Source organism: Lepidochelys kempii, chromosome 14 (assembly GCF_965140285.1).
Source record: "Lepidochelys kempii isolate rLepKem1 chromosome 14, rLepKem1.hap1, whole genome shotgun sequence".
Taxonomy (NCBI): Eukaryota; Metazoa; Chordata; order Testudines; family Cheloniidae; genus Lepidochelys; species Lepidochelys kempii.
The window spans coordinates 29833569-29847865 of NC_136393.1; positions in this window are offsets into that span (position 1 = coordinate 29833569).

A 14297-nucleotide genomic window follows, 5' to 3' on the forward strand; every position below is an offset into this window, starting at 1 on the left:
TCCAACTTTTTTTTTTTTAAAAGCTTCCGATGATAGGGACTCCTCGACCTCCCTTGGAAGCCAATTGAAGAGCTTAGTAACCCTTATATTTAGGTGAGATATTAGGAAAAACTTTCTAAATCTTCTTGGCTACAGATTAAGCCCATCACTTCATGTGCTATCTTCAGTGGACATGGAGAAAAATTGTTCACCATCCCCTTTATAACAGCTCTTAACATATTGAAAGACTATTTTCAGGTCACCCTTCAGTCTTCTGTTCTCAAGACTAAATATGCTCATTTTAAAAATCTTTACTCGTAGGTCAGGTTTTCTAAACCTTTAATCATTTTTATTGCTCTCCTCTGAGCCCCCACTCCTTCCCCCCACCCCCACCCCCGGTTCTTTTCAGTAGTACTACCACCTAAACAGTTGTTTCCCATTTTATTGTTCTACATTTGATTTTTCCTTCCTAAGTGAAGTACTATGCACTTGTCTTTATTTAATTTCATCTTGTTTTGAATCCAAACCAATTCTCCAATTTGTCAAGGTCATTTTGAATTTTAAACCTGTCCTCCAAAGTGCTTGGAACCCCTTCTAGCTTGCTGTCATCTGCAAATTTTATAAGCATACTCTCTACTGCATTATTGGGTCATTAATTAAAATATTGAATAGTGCCGGACCCAGGACTGACCCTGGTGGGAACCCACTGGATACAATCTCCCAATTTGACAGGAAACCATTGATAACTACACTTTGAGTATGGTCTTTCAACATGTTGTGCACCCACCTTATAGTAATTTCCTCTAGACCACATTTCCCTAGTTTGCCTATGAGAATGTCGTATGGAACTGTGTCAAAAACCTTACTAAAATCAGGTTATAACATGTCTACTGCTTCCTCCCAACCACTAAATCAGTAATCCTATCAAAGAAGGAAACTGAATTGGTTTGGCATGATTTGTTCTTGACAAATCTATTGTGACTATGGCTTATAACCTATTATCCCCCGGTGCTTACAAATTGATTGTTTAATACTTTGCTCCAGTATCTTTCCATCTGGTGAAGATAGGCTGACTGAACTATAATTCCCCAGGTCCTTCTTGTTCCTTTTTTTTTAAAGATAAGTACCATGTTTGCCCTTCTCCAGTCTTCTGGGATCTCACTGTCCTCCAGGAATTCTCTTTGAGAATTCCAATGACTTGGAGATTGCTTCAGCTTGTTCTTTATGTACCCTGGGATTAATTTAATTAGAGCCTGCTGACTGGAATACATATAACTTATCTAAATATTCTTTAACCTGGTTTTACCCTATTTTGGTTTGCTTTCATTTCCCCTGGTTGTCAATATTAATTGTGTTAAGTATCTGGTCATCATTGATGATTTTAGCGACGATTAAAGGAAAATAGGCATTAAGCACCTATTGTTGCTCTCCTTCCTCCTAAATAGAGTGCCCACACTTTTTGTTGTCTTTCTCTTGCTCCTAATGTATTTAAAGAACCTTTTCTGTCCCTTGCCAGGTGTAACTCATTTTGCGCCTTAGCCTTTCTGCTTTTGTCTCTCTGTTCTTGTGCTGTTCTTTTGTACTACTTATTAATCTGACCATGTTTCCACTTTTTGTAGGATTCCTTTTTGATTTTCAGGTCATTTAGAATTAAGCAAAAAACCATCAGGGTGCAACTTCGTTTAAAAAAAAAAAACCAACAACAATAAAAATCTTAAAAGAAAACCCAAAACATCAGTGAAACTTTGCTTTTTAAAATCAATCTTGGCACAGAACCCAGCATACTAGGTGGGAAGCCACTTAAGCTGCCCAGTGGAGGATGCCACCAGGAGAGGAGTCTTCTAAGCGCCATCCTTTTTATGGAGATAGGTGCCTATCTCTTCCTTCAAGTCAGGAACTGGGGAAGTTAGATGTTCCTCTGCCAATGGGGTCTGATACAGAAGTCCTATTCAGAGGTCACCTATCTCCACACAACACAGCTGGGGAGGAAGCAGATGGAGGAGCTTCTTTATAACCTTTAGCTTCATGGTTATTTTATTCACCCAGGATGTGGGAGACACCTTGTTCATGTCCCCCCACTACCTACTGAGGCAAAGGGATTTGAACAGGGATCTTGCACTTCTCAGGAGAGTGGCTGAACTACCAAGACATGGGATATTCTGATGTGAGTGTCTCCTTGTCTCTCCTAGTGAAGCAGCTCCACTGTATATAAATACTTAAGGAATCATTGGGCCAGAGTAAGAATGATTCCACAGCCTGAGGGCCAGGGCACCCACCTATAAGGTGGGTGACTCTGGATCCAATCCCCCTTCTCCAGTGATCGTAAGATCCTAAGTCCCACCACTCACCACAAAGAAGGCTGTACGCTGAACAGCAGAAGGAAGGGTGAGAAATTGCACCTGCTTGAAAGTGCAGAAAGATTTAGGAAATCAAAGCTTGCTGCGACAATTCCATAGGGATTTTCTGTGCTTCAAAGAAACAGAGCGTTAAAGGACATAACTAGAGTAAGATAGGGTTTGAATCTGACAACATTGCAGATTTTGGCTGCTTTAAATGACATGCTGTAACCTGTAGCTGCCAGACTTATTGTTCACACCATGGGTGTGTGGTGCTGGATGCACTTAACTTGGCTTACTAAATTATCTGGCTTACTGCTTAAAAGAGCTACCCTTCAAATTTTTGGTTTGAGGAGGACATAACTAAATCTCAGCTGTGCTGATTGTGTTACTGTATCTTTGTTGTCTTGTTTCAGCTCAAGTCCTATCTTGAAGTGTTACTAAGAACTAGCAACTTTGTTAATCACTGTTCTGCTCTTCCCTGGATTTTTCCCTCCGCACCTCCAGCTATTCGGTTTTTGCATCTGAGTGAGAATTAAGTGCAGGTTAGAGAAGCATCCTTAGATCTCTCACCCTTGTAACACTACACTGTGTGTGAGCGAGAGAACTAACTTCAAAATCTCACGTCAGTCTTTATTTGTGTATGTTCTAAACCTTAGAATAATTTTGTACTAACTTCAGTTGTGTTGTGTGTTTCTAACTACAGAATGAACTAATATGTTTATATTTTACACTTCACACAAACCTTTTCCCAATCTTGGAATAGGAATTTAACTAGTTCTTATTTTACATTTGTCAATTTTATATACCAGAAGCAGGGTACTTTGTGATAATTCTTTCTATATTTGAATGTTACAATGTTTACCTATTGATGTATTGAATTACCTTTAATAATCTCTCCCCCCCCTTCCCCCCCCGCTGCCAATTAAGTCAAATACCAGGATCTCCCTGCAATATACTGCCTTTCAACTTTCCAAGAAAAATCCCTCACTCTCCTTGACTAACTTTAATTTGAATACGTTGGTTAATCAAACTGCTTTCTGAACTTTCACCCTTGTAAAATTGCCTATTAACTCCACCAAACCAAAGCTAATCCTCTCTCATCTGCATTGTTGTATAATAATCAAATTGGGTGATTCTTGTACCCCATTTATTATGTGTCATTGTAACTATTTCCAACTAGATACATGTGTCTAAACACTGCTGAATTTTGAGCTGTAGTGATCCTATGACTTGCGAATTTGCCTTAAATCATGCTTAGCCTCACAATGCTACCTTATTAAGACAGAAATAAAAGTAGTAATAATGGATTTGGTAGATTTTGTGCTGTCTACACAACTTTCAGTGTTTGTACTATTCAACCTATCTAGTTTCACCCAAATTTGTTTTGAGTTTAAAAGTTTTAATCCAGTTACTTCACTGAGGTTATACATGGTTATCTGAAATGTTTTCTTTAAGATTAGCGGTTACATTCTGTTGATGATACTTCGCTACAAGTGAATTTTATTTGGGGGCGGGAACCATTGATGCTTGTTAGTATCCAAAGTTATTCTATTTTAGAATTTCATGTTAGTTAAGATGTTATTTTAAGATTTCATACATTGTATCATTTGTTTTATTTACCTTTTTTTCAGTTGGGGTGTCTCATTTAGATAATCCTTGTGGATTTAATTTTTTGTTGGTTTCTTCAATCAGTTTTGATTACTTAAATGTTTCCCTATTTTAAATTTGAGTTCAGTTGTTTTGTTTTGGGCTGTACTTTAGTATAAAGGAAGCAGAATCCTTTGTTCATTTTTAAGCGGTTACTCCTGGATTGCAGTCTCATTTCTTTTTAGCATATGCGCAACGTGCCTCAGGTGGCATGTGACCAGGATTCATCACCAATTTTGGTCTGCTGCAGTCTCCTTAATATCAATAATCAATCATTCTATGTGTTGGTTTGGTTTTCCTGAAATAGTCATATGAGAAGCAATTCATTAATAATTCCATCTCATTAATGGTTTCTCCCAATTATGAATTTTTATACTTATTTGGTTCTTTTACTTTGAAAATCACCTGCCATCCAACCCCTTTCTACCCCCACTCCTGTCATTTCCAGAGCCAGTTTATCCACTGCCTTCCTGGCTTATGAACCATTTTCCTGGCCCCTTGGACAGGAGAAAGGAGCTGTTTAACTACACTCTGAGCAGCTAGTCCAGTGAAATGCGCATTTGGAAGACTGAAGGGGAGGAGGAGGAGGAACCTCTTGAGAAGGCTGGAGGCTGCTGAGCAATCTCTGCCTCACTTGATAGGTGGTTGCTGTGTTTTGCACAACATCTGTGAAAGCCAGGGGAGATCCTCACCAAAGGCTGAGAGGCAGAGGGATTTCCTGTATGTTGTGAACAGCTACAAGGTGCCCCCAGTGATCAGGGACGTGTTGTGCTCTTACTTTGATGTCAGAGTGTAGTGGTGGAAAATGAATGTTCTGTAGCCAGTTAAATGAAGGCAGTGCGTTTGTGTACAGATTGTATTGATAATCAATGTTAGGGAAAGGGGAGCTGCAGCTCAATGCAATTTTTCAGTTGATGAATGCTATTGATTTGACAAAGCATAATGTAAACGTAATGCCAGTGGGCCTGTAGAGGAACATGCCCAAAGTGCTGAGTGTCCACATGGCTGTACTAATGGATTCACAAAAATGTGTAGGTGGAAACTCTTCTGTTGTCTTGGTGGGTAGAATGTAGAAATGATGAAAAATAAAAATAGAATTCTGTCAAGTCTAGTTATAACTTTAGCTATTTTGGCATAAATTGTATTGAGTTCTCAAGCAGAAGTTAGTTTTATTTATTTATCTGCTGTCTTATCCCACTTCAATGAATCCTCTTTGGAGGTGATGTTACTGTACGCCTTAGTTCTACTGGTATAAGGTTTGTTTGGATTACTTCTATACCACTTCTGGCAGTTCTCCCACTGCTATCCCCCACTGCATTGCTTCGCACCCAGGTCAGCCTGTGTTTACCTCTGTGCGCTCTACTGCTCTTGACCAGATGACACATCTCCATGTGCACCCTTTTAGGAATCCTAGGCCTTGTCAACAAAACCCTGTAGTGTGTGTAAACAAAAGTTACGCTGCTTTAATTAAACTGCTGTTGCATGTCCACACTGTGCTCCTTGCGTTGGCAGAGCGCATCCACACTAGCAGCTCTTGCATTGACGCAGTGCACTGTCTATCCCACTGCGCAACTGGCTGCAGGGTGCTTTGGGAAAGGTTTGCAATGCCTCATAGGTCAGGTACAGCATCACATGATGCAGATTTCTCAGTCCCATTGTTCCATGGGCATCCTATTAGATCGCAAGCTGCTTTTCAACTGAAGTGTGTGGGGTGGAGAGGTTGAGAGTGTGTGACAAGGAGCATGTGTGTGAGGGGGAAGAGACAAAGTGTGTGTTGGGGGAAAGTGTTGGCATGCTGTCTCTTTAAGTTTGGACAGCAGTCTGAGCAACCAATCCTGAAGTGGTGGTGGTGGTGGAGGGGGACCCCCCACCCTGCATTCATCAACCCCTGCCTCAGCACAACATGAGTCTTTCCCCCTTCTGCAGCAGCCCACCCTGCCTACCTGCCAGCCACCGTGCTCCTAGGGCTGGGGAGAGCAGGATTCCACATTAATGATTCTGTGATTCCCTCCAAGTTCTCCCACAGACCAATGATCCACCCCTCCCCAGTAGTCCAGGCAGGAGCGTGTTTGCTGTTTTGCTGCTAGGAGCTGCATGCTCAGCTGGGTAGCAGCTATGTGAGCTCTAGAGTTTCAGAACTTCCTGGAGCTTGGGAAGGGGAGGGGCGCATGCCTGTGTAGCTGAAATGCAGGGCAGTGGAGTGGTCACAGCAGGCATTGTGGGATACTGGGGGAGGCCAGTTACAGTGACATACCGGCAGCATCTATGCTGATGCTTTGTCACTTGGCCACAAAAAGCTCTGTCTCTCATTGAGGTGGTTTTATTTTGTCAGCAAAAGAGGTAGTTTAGTCACCAAAAGTAGCTTTGTGGTGTGTATACCTCTGCTGTTTTGTTGGTCCCATCTGGTGCTCCTGGCCTGCCTTGCCCTCTGGGAAGAGAAGCACATCCAGTCCCTCTGAACAAGTGTCACCAGAATGTCATGACCTATAAGCAACTGGCAGAGCACATGCCAGATCACTCCCTGGCCACAGCTGCATCTCCAATGGTGCTACAAGAACAGAGGGAAGAGAAGAGGACCTCTGGCAATGTGCCCCATACCTGCCATGCTATGAGGAGTGGGGCTGGATTTTAGAAATAAGGCACCCACTGAACCCCACTGAGAGGCTCTGGGCAGTTTGGAGCCAACCACTCCAAAGAAATTCAACTGAGTCCTGACCTCAGCCAGGAGGAGATATTCTCAGAGAGCCAATATCTCTTTGGCATGCCCAAGCCAGTGACCAAGGTGCTGGAGATGCCCCTGAAATCCAGGAGGGGATTGTCATCACTCAATGTTATGTGCTGTGTTGAAATACACCTCTACAGGGGGATTTGACCTATGTTGTTCTGGGTACTGGCCAGGTGCTGCCATGTTCAGTGGATGTGAACTATCAGCCTCTCCTTGTTTTCCCCCACCCTGACCCGCAGTGTGTTCAAAATGGTGTTGACTTTGGACACTTTAAACTCTGAAGGGCTTATTTCCCTGAAGTATCAGATCTCAAATTGAGCAAATATGAAGCTCCACTACCCACTTTCTAGTGCTGCTTGGTGCTCCCCTTCCCTCCCCATGCACTGCAGCCTTCCTCTGACCCTGTCCAAAACAATGGTACTGTATTGGTTTAAAAAATGCAGGCCGGTTGCAGGGCAGGCATAATTACTGTAGCAGCAGTCAGAGAAAGAGCAAAAGCAATAGAGAAGTCCTTTGTTTCACAGTATGATCAGCACCCTGTGCTTTTACCTCCCTTTACATTTGAAAACATACTATATTAGGAAGCTAATGGCACAAATGAGGCTATAGATCAGAGGTCTCAAACTCAGTTTACCTCAGGGCCAGTGCCAGTCCTCAAATTCTGCTAGCGGGCCAATGTCGCTGAAGATGGTGTTCAGAAAAGAAAATGTTTATATTGTATTTTATTTTGAATTTCTTAGAAATAATAAAACTGTCATACAGCTTTGTACAATTCTTCACCTGCCAGAGTTTTTAGAGTTTGCCAGACACCTGGCAACACTTCAGTTCGTTAATGTTTGGCCTCAGTGACTGAGCTGTTAAAACCTTCAGGATTGCAGCAAGGTGGGCATCAGATAGTCATGTTCAGTATTTTGACTTGTTAAAATTCATTGTGGAAAAAAGTGATGCTGACTCTGCCCAGCAACTCATGATGCTGCCTCCATGGCTGACTCTACCTGGTGTTAGGCAAAAAGATTTTCCCCAAGAATCAGGCAAGCACAGACAATACTGAAGAGGGTTTATTCACCATACCGGGAAGACTGATAAACAGCTTTGAAAATAATATGGTGCCATAGTGGCCAGTTATATACATTCTCTTATCAATTCATTTGCATTTATCTGTTCATACAGAAACAGACATTGTTACAAGTCAAGAGAGAACCCTGAACAAAGATAAAAATAGGAACAGTATGTATGTATAGAGGTCATCCTGATTGCATCAAGCATCTAAGGCTACCTTGTGGGGGAGAAAGAGGTGGGGTGGGGTAAGGTTGAGTGCTTACAGATATCCAGTGGGCTGAGAAGGGAGGGTTTGTTCTGTTCTAAGAGCTGAGTTACGGGGTGGGCTTTGACCATATAAGTTTATCAATTGTTTACAGTGGTCAGTGTCCTTGGCTGAAGCATTCCTGCTTGATCTGCGGTTTGTGTCTTAGCCGTTAGCTAAATTCTAACTCTTGCCTGACGCCGGCAACTAACGATGCTGCCTCCATGGCTGACTCTGCCTGGTGACTAGTGATGGTATTTCTGTCCCTCTGCCCCAGCCAATGGGAGCTGTGGGGGGTGGCGCCTGCAGCAGACATTGCCAGCAGCATGTCTGCATCCCTCTCTCCTCCTATAGATATATTTCATAATGCATAAAAAACAGGGTAGGTGTGGCTACAGTGTAAACACTGTGGGTTCAGACCAGTTTCAAAATTTATTTTGCAGTGCTCTTTGTGCTTGTGTAGGTGTTATGAAAAAGAATTTAAGGTATGAGGAGGGCTGTACTTTGGCATGCACAGTGCAAGGCAATGTAGCCTTCCCTAGGTTGCAATACAAGTGGTACTTCCCTTCCTCTCCTGCACCAGCTGGGAGCAAGGGGGACCATCCTGATAAAGATCAGGACTGCATCTCTTCCTGGTTTCCCCCACTGCCTTTGTGATCAAGACCCTTCCCTGCCTCTTGGGAACTCACTTCAGGGTAACATCCTCCAGTGTAAGGATGAACTGTAGGAGGTGCACATGAAATTACGATCCTGCCACCTCCTCCCATGGGAACACATGGACAAAGGAAAGGACAGGCAGGAAAAGATGCTGGATGTGATGCAGAGGGAAACAGCTCTACTGGAGAGCACTGTGGAGCTACATTCACAGCCCACACCCCAGCCTAGCCATGTCCTGCAGCCTGTGAAGAACAAAAGGCATGGGGAGCCCCCTTTTGCTCCCCAAGATGGCAGGCCCTGCCGCACCATTCCATTCACTAAGACAAAGAGAAGAGTTTCCACCAGACATTGTTATAAGCCTGTCAGCACAGCTACATGTGCACTCAGCACTTTGGGCATGTTCCTCCACAGCTCCATTGGTCTGCGGGTTGCACTGTGTAATATGAAATCAATAAAGGGTTTACCATGTATCATCAACTGAAAAAGATCCATTAAGGAACATCACCTTTCTAATAACGTCAATAATAAAATAGTCACACAAACACACTGCATTAATTTCCTTGGTTACAGGATATTTATTTTTCTACCACTACACTCTGACATCAAAGTAGGAGCCCATCACATCTCTGACCTTGTCCCCGACTACTGGTAGAGGTCCATCTCTGGCTGTTCATAACATACAGAAAGTCCCTCTACTTTTGCTGCTCAGCCATCACGGAGGATCTCCCTCTGGCTTTCACAATGCAAAGCACCTACCTATCGCATGAGGCAGATATTTCTCAGTAGCCTCCAGCTATGTCAGGAAGCTCCTTCTTATTCCCTTCACTCTGCCAAACACCCACCCCTTTGCAAATCTGCAGCTATCTCAGGGTTTAGTTAAACAGCTCCTTTCTACTGGACAAATATCAGGGAAAATGGTTCATTATCCAAGGATGCAGAGGTTGACCACATCCTCATAACTACCCAAGTGTGGGGTAGAAAGTGGTTGGACACCAGGTAATTTTCAAAGTAAAATTATCAAACGAATACCAAACAATTAACATTGATAACTAGGAGAAAAAATATTACATGGAATTCTAGTTATTCATTTTGTTTAATAAAGATACTGCACTCAGGAGTGACCACATAAAAATATACCATGGATTATTTTTCCTGTACACTCTGGGATGTCCCAAAATAAATAATTGAACTTGACTTTAAATAAAGAACTGTTTATTTAAGTAAACAAAAATTACAGGAGAACATAAGAATGGCCATACTGAGTCAGACCAAAGGTCCATCTAACCCAGTATCCTGTATTCCAACAGTGGCCAGTGCCAGGTGCCCCAGAGGGATTAAACAGAACAGGATCACTTGATAATTACCATTCCTTGTTGCCCATTCCCAGAAAACATAAGTGACGGACACCATCCCTGCCCATCCTGGCTAATAGCCATTGATGGACCCTATCCTCTATGAATGTATCTAGTTCTTTTTTGAACCCTGTTATAGTCTTGGCCTTCACAACATCCTCTGACAAAGAGTTCCACAGGTTGACTGTGCATTGTGTGAAGAAATATTTCCTTTTGTTTGTTTTAAACCTGCTGCCTATTAATTTCATTTGATGACCCCTAGTTCTTGTGATATGAGAAGGAGTAAACAACACTTATTTACTTTCTCCACACCAATCATTATTTTATAGATCTCTATCATATGCCCCCTTAGTTGTCTCTTTTCCAAGCTGAAAAGTCCCAGACTTATTAATCTCTCCTCCTGTGGCAGCTGTTCTGTACCCCTAATCATTTTTGTTGCCTTTTTCTGAACCTTTTCCAATTCCAATATACCTTTTCTTGAGATGGGGCAACCACATCAGCATGCAGCATTCAAGATGTGGGCATACCATGGATTTATACAGAGGCAATATGATATTTTCTTATTGTATATCCCTTTCCTAATGACTCCCAACATTCTGTTCACTTTGACTGCTGCTACACACTGAGTGGATGTTTTCAGAGAACTATCCACAATGACTCAAAGATCTCTTTCTTGAGTGGTAACAGCTAATTTAGACCCCATAATTTTATATGTATAGTTGGGATTATGTTTTCCAATCTGCATTACTTTGCATTTATCAACATTGAATTTTTGTTGCCCAGTCACCCATTTTTCCGAGATCCTTTTGTAGCTCTTTGCAGTCTGCTTGGGACTTGAACGGTCTTAAGTAATTTTGTATCTGCAAATTTTGCCACCTCACTGTTTACCCCTTTTTCCAGATCATTTATGAATATGTTGCATAGGCACCGACTCCGTGGGTGCTCCAGCAATTAGGAGTACTCAGCAGCAGCCAAGCTCCCCCCTCTCCCCAGGGCCTTTCACCTGCCAGTGGCCCCGCTGATCAAATCCTCCCACTCCCTCCCAGCGCCTCCTGTTGGGATGGCAAAACAGCTGTTTTGTGGCATTCAGGAGGCTCTAGGAGGGAGGGGGAGGAGTGGGGACAGGGCGCGCATGGGGGAGGAAGTGGAAAGAGGCAGCGTGGGAGCGGAGCGGGGATAGGAAGAGGCAGGGCAGATGAGAGGGTTTGGGGGAAGGGGTGGAGTGGGGGTGGGGATGGAACAGGGGTGGAGTGGGGGCAGGGCCTAGGGCAGAGAGTGGGGGGAGGGAGGGGGGTCGAGCACCTGCCAGCTAGAGGGGAAGTCGGCACCTATGATATGTTGAACAGCACTGGTCCCAGTACAGACCCTTGGGGGACACCACTATTTACTTTTCTCCATTCTGAAAATTGACCATTTATTCCTACCCTTTGTTTCCTATCTTTTAAGCAGTTACCAATCCATGGGAGGACCTTCCCTCTTATCCTATGACAGCTTACTTTGCTTTAGAGCCTTTGGTGAGGGACTTTGTTAAGGCTTTCTGAAAATCTAAGTATACGATATCCACTGGATCCCCTGTGACATTCTATACCTTGGGGGAGCCCCCTGTAACTCCTATATTCCTCATTTGAACATAATTGTGATATTGCATATAAAGCAGGCCATGTGAGGTATCATGGGAAAGGTTATGATCGGCCGAAAGTCACTGTTCTATCTAAATATGTATATCTTCAGTGCATATGAAGTTATGAGATTGTGTTGTATAGTTGTCACTAAAACGTGCTGTAAGTTGGGGAATTGGCCTGATATTAGCTCTCCAGAGACAACAGCAAAGAAAGTAACCAACGCTCAGGCAGGTGTCAAACAACCATCAGCAGCCATTGTCCAGCAAGGGAGTTATAATTCAATGACTCACCTGCATACGGCCACACCAGGGGAATTGCTCAACCTTGCCTGGGAACTCATCAATGCCCACCAGTCATGCCTGGACTTGTATTCTCCAAGCACATAGGACTGAGGGTATAAAACAGAACACAGGAGCCTCGTGCTTGGCCTCTCTCCTTTCCCCAACTATGATGCAAGCAACCAGGACACTGAGAAGACTGAAGACTCTAACAGAGGAGAAACCTGTATATTATGAACTGCAATATCAAGTAGGGTGAGAAAAACTTCTTAATCTAGTTGTTGCCCAGTCTAGTAGCGTTGAGAGTTTAGACTGCATGCTTATATTTTATTTCTTTTGGTAACTAACTTTGACTTTTTGCCTATCACTTATAGTCACTTAAAATCTAACTTTTGTAGTCAAGAAACTTGTTTTACTGTTTATCTTTACAAGTGAGTTTGCCTAGCCAATGTATATCCACTTTTCTTTGAAGTGGTGAACCAATTCATAAATTCCAATTGCTCAAGAAAGGGACTTGAGCAGTGCAAGATAATATATTACTGAGGTACAAGGCTGGGAACTGTGGGGATTTGGCTGGTGCCTTTCTCTGAGTGATTCATGAATGGCTCTGGGAGCATTCATGCAGTTTAGCTGGGTGTGGGGCTCCACCTGCTGTTGTGCTGAGTGATCACAGCGTCTGGAGGGGTTTGCTGCCTGTCATTAGCAAAGCATTGCGAGAGACAGCCCAGGCTGGAGAGTTAAGGGAGCACAGTAGTCCCCACAGTCCCAGGCTGCAACACAGGGATCCTGTTACATCCCCCTTGTCCTCATGCTTGCCGATACCCTCAAAGAATTCTAGTAGATTGATGAGGTATGATTTCCTGTTACAAAAACCCTGTTGACTATTCCCCAGCAAATTTGTTCTTTACTATAGTTTCAACCAGTTTACCTGGTACTGAAGTCAGGCTTACCACCCTGTAATGGCCAGGATCACCTCTGGAGCCCTTTTTAAAAATGGGTATCACATTAGCTATCCTCCAGTCATTTCATACAGAAGCAAATTTAAATGATAGGTTACAAACTACAGTTAGTAGTTATGCAATTTCACATTGGAGTTCCATCAGAACTCTTGGGTGAAAACTATCTAGTCCTGGTGACTTACTACTGTTTAGTTTATCAATTTCTTCCAAAACCTCCTCTAATGACACCGCAATCTAGGACAGTTCCTCAGATTTGTCACCTAAAAAGAATGGCTCAGATTTGGGAATCTCCCTCATATCCTCAACTGTGAAGACTGATTAAAGAATTCATTTAGTTTCTCCGCAATGGCCTTATCGTCCTTGAGTGCTCCTTTAGCATCTTGATTGTCCAGTGGCCCCACTCGTTATTTAACAGGCTTCCTGCTTCTGATGTACTTAAAAATATTTTTGCTATTACTCTGAGTCTTTGGCTAGCTGTTTTTCAAGTTATTTTTTGGCCTTCCTAATTATATTTTTACACTTCCTTTTTCAGCGTTTATGCTCCTTTCTATTTGCCTCACTAGACTTTACCTTCCACTTTTAAAAGAATGCCTTTTTGTCACCCACTGTTTCTTTTACTTTGTTGTTTAGCCATGGTGACACTTTTTTGGTTCTCTTACTATGTTTTTTAATTTGGGGTATACATTTCAGTTGAGCCTCTATTATGATGTCTTTAAAAAGTTTCCATTCAGCTTTCAGGGATTTCACTTTTGGCACTGTACCTTTTAATTTCTATTTAACTAACTCTCATTTTTGTTTAGTCCCCCTCTCTGAAATTAAATGCTATAGTGTTGGGCTGCTGTGAGGTTTAATTTAATTATACTATGGTCACTGGTACCAAGCGGTCCAGCTTATTCACCTCTTGGACCAGATCCTGTGCTCCACTTTGGACTAAATCAAGAATGGTCTTTCTCTTGTGGATTCCAGGACTAGCTGCTCCAGGAAGCAGTCTTTTAAGGTGTCAGTAAGGTGTCTTTGCATCCCATCGTGAGGTGACATGTATCCAGTCATTGTGGGGATAGTTGAAAACCCCCATTATTATTGAGGTTTTTTTATGTTTATAGCCTCTCTAATCTCCCTGAGCATTTCACAGTCACTATCACCATTCTGGTCAAGTGGTTAGTAATATATCCCTACTGCTATATTCTTATAATTAGAGCATTAAATTAATATCCAAAGAGATTCTATGGTACAGTTAAGTTCATTTAAGATTTGATTCTACGCTTTCTTTCACATATAGTGTGACTCCATGTTCCCTCTAATTTTTGACACTCCGTGTGCCCAAAAAATGTCTTCTGTGCAAATTTTTGACAGGCTGTGTGTACAAAAAAATCTCTTCTATGCAAATTGTCGTGCTTCTGTGCAAATTTGTGTGTGTGTGGTATTTTGCTGTGTGC